This window comes from Eurypyga helias, unplaced genomic scaffold (genome assembly GCF_000690775.1).
Source record: "Eurypyga helias isolate BGI_N326 unplaced genomic scaffold, ASM69077v1 scaffold35216, whole genome shotgun sequence".
Lineage (NCBI taxonomy): Eukaryota > Metazoa > Chordata > Aves > Eurypygiformes > Eurypygidae > Eurypyga > Eurypyga helias.
Window position 1 is genome coordinate 1 of NW_010259109.1, and position 3,195 is coordinate 3,195.

Below are 3,195 nucleotides of genomic sequence, written 5' to 3' on the forward strand. Positions count from 1 at the left end.
AGCGGCGCCCCGCCCCGCGGGCGCGCTGATTGGCCGTCAGGGGGCATCCCGCGCTGTGATTGGTCGAGCTGCCCGTCAGTCTGGCGGGGGGACGGGCCCGCTGGCTCCCATTCACGCCTGTTGTGGGAGCATGTTCTGAAGCTGAACAGGGTTGGGCCTGTCTGTGCCGTGGATGGGTAACGGCCTGCGGGGTGTTCGCGGGGCAGTAAGATAAGGGCCGCGAGTGCCCTTTTTTGGCAGAAATTACTCCAGTTTGCACCTCTTCTTGTCCTTTCGTTAGGGTGTGTCTGCTCACGTTCCCCAGTACAAGCCCCGTCCCTCTCCGGCATCCCACACCGCGGTGGCACCAGGGTGGTGGCATGCTCGGGCGCATTATCCCATTCCCCATATCCTGTGGTCTCCCGCGGCCATCGCTGCGCCCTGGAAGGAGCCCAGGTTTCTGCACACGCATCCCATCGTTATCCTGAACACAGCCCAGGGTTTCGCAAAGCTGAGCTGACGTCTTGTGGTTCGAGGAGTGTGGCGTCCACAGATACGAAATAGTGAAACAGCAACAACTAGGCTGGGAGCAAATGCAGCGAGGCAGGTCCTAATCGAGGTAGGGAAGATCTAAACCCCTAACGTAGCACCCACATTACTCACTGCCTTAATTAACGAGGTGCAGAGCTGCCTTGCCATGCCTGTGGTTTGCAGCAGAGGCTTCGTCCTCGTTCCTGTCAGCTTAGCCTGTGGCAGGGCATGGGAACATCACGTGTTTCCAGAGCTTTCCAGGGGTTTTGCTCCTTGTGCCTTGCATGCCTGAGCCTCCCCAGGATCCTCTTCCCGCTCACCCGGTGCCCCAGCAGCTGCTTTCCCTGTGACATGGAGGCTGTCGGCTTGAACAGCTCTTCGTGCTCCATCGGCAGCTTTCCATCGGCAATCCTGCCTGGCTGCTGACCAGAGTGAGTAAAAGGTCATGCAAGAAATATCACAGAGACTTTTTTTATGACAGCACAGATGCCCACTTATATTTTATTTGCCTCCCGGGTGTGGCACCGTGTCTCAGTTTAATAGGTTTAGATGTGCTTGGGGAGATTCTTCTTTTCTTTCCCTCTGACATGATTAGGTTTGTGGGAACCACAGCCAAGCAGAGAGGACGCACGGGGGTTAATCACCGTTATTTCCCAATCCAGTGGTTCAGCCTGCCCTTTGCCACGGAAAAGCGTGTTCTTGAGCCCTCTTCGTACCTGAGCACAGGCATTGCACCTTCTGCAACCCTGAGGGCTTAAAACGCAGCTCCCTACCCTGACCAGGGTGGGTGTTGAAGCACAGCAAGCTCGCTGGGCAGCCTGGGAAATGTCCAGCCCCAAACAGAGAGTTTGGATCGCTCAGGAAATAACGTTAAAAGCGTGGCTGATGGGCAGAGTGATAACGAGCACAAGCCATGCTTTGGAGCTCTTGGGCAAATCTCCTGGCTCCCCAAAACCTAACGGGGGGATCCCCCCGGGAGAGAAAAGACCACACGGTAGGAAAGGTGGTGGGTTTCTTGACACACATCAGTTCCATTGATCTCACGCAGTCACGTCATGCTGAGGTGGGGGATGTTTCTGGCCCCTCACTAGAACACTGTCCTCAAAAATGGGGCAGAGGAAGTGCCTTGAGCAGCCGGGGTTTGCAGAGCAGTGCTCAGAGTCCTGCCTCTGCCCGGTTTGTGTTGAGAGTCACTGGATCTTGGCTCTGAGATTTAGAACATAAAACTATTACTTAGTGAGAGCAATACTTCCTTTCCTTTTAAGGACAGGAAAGAGGAATTGAGTTTCCTCCACCTCGGTCCTGTGTCAGCACTGGGAAGTTGCTGCCCCACTCGCCACTGTGGTCGTCCCCGTTGATTTCCTAAAAAAAAAAATCTCACTTTCATATCTGTCGTGATTTCCTTTGTGTGGAGAGGGGTCCTGTTGTGGCTCCAGTGTCTGTGGAGCGTTCATTCCCACTGTAGATGGAAGACGCTGGGAAGGCAGAGACACTGGCCCGGGCTCTGCTCCCTGGAGCTGCTGTGAGCCTGGTGGGATTTGTCAGTCCGCAGGCAGTGGTTCCAGTGTCCCAGCCCTGTGAAAGACACCTGTTGGCAAAACCGCCTGGGGAAGCAATTTTGGATGGGAAAAGTTCAGGGAGGGTCCTGTGGCACAAACTGGGTTGTCGCTGGGTGGGGTGTGGGGAGAGCAAAGGGGCTTTTCTTGGTGAACTGTGGGCAGATGCCTGGTTTGGCAATCCCTGCCTGCGCTTACACCGTGAGAGGGTGTTCTGGGACAACCGCCGTGCTTGAACACCCAGTTCAGTTTTAGGTGTTGCGTGGAGCACAGCGATAGCATGCTCTGCTTTGGGCCCTGTGCTCTGCCATCTGCAGAGCCTCCCTCCGCCCCTAATGAGATTACAGCTTAAGTACCGCACCCGATAAGCCCCAGGTTTGGCAGAAGGATTTTCCAGCACCTAAATACGGAGCAGGGATCTACTATTTCTCATCTGACACCTTTCAGGCTTGGCAGCCAGGCTGTGCAGTGGAGGAGTTTTAAACCACACGAGCCTTTGCCCAAATCTGCATTTCCAGTTTGGTTTTTGAGGAAGAACCAGCAGCGTTTGGTACTGTTTGCTGTCTCGGGTGTGAGACAGTCTGTGAGCCCATGCGTGGCATTTCGATTTGTGTAACAAAAGATGCTTTTTGATCACTGTAGTATGTGTGCTACGGGAAATAACACCCTACTCCTGCCTCCTAAATCCCCCCATTGCAACCCAGAGCTTCCCACCGGGCTTCTTCAACCAACGGTGCTGCAGGGAGACAGCTGCAGCCGGAGTTTTCCTCCCTTGTGCTTCCCGCCCTCACCTTGCAAAAATAAAGCTCTTGGACCTGGGAATACAGCAGGAGCACACATGGACGCAGGTGATAGATAAGTGGGTGTCAAGCACCAGCTTGTTGCTGGATGTGTCTGGTGTTTGCCAGCCTCCAGCTGAGCTGCTGGAGGACAGGCAGTCTGAGCGGGTCTCGCCTTGAACAAGCCCGTCTGCTCTATGTAGGTACTTCCTAAAGTCTGGTTTTGAGGTCGCTCAGGTTATGGGTGTTAATTTCTGTGTAGTGGTTACTGCCAGCTCCTTTCCCTCCAACCGGAAGACCTGTCCGGTAGCGGGAATGGCGGTTGCAGCAGTAGGTAATGGTCACGACGG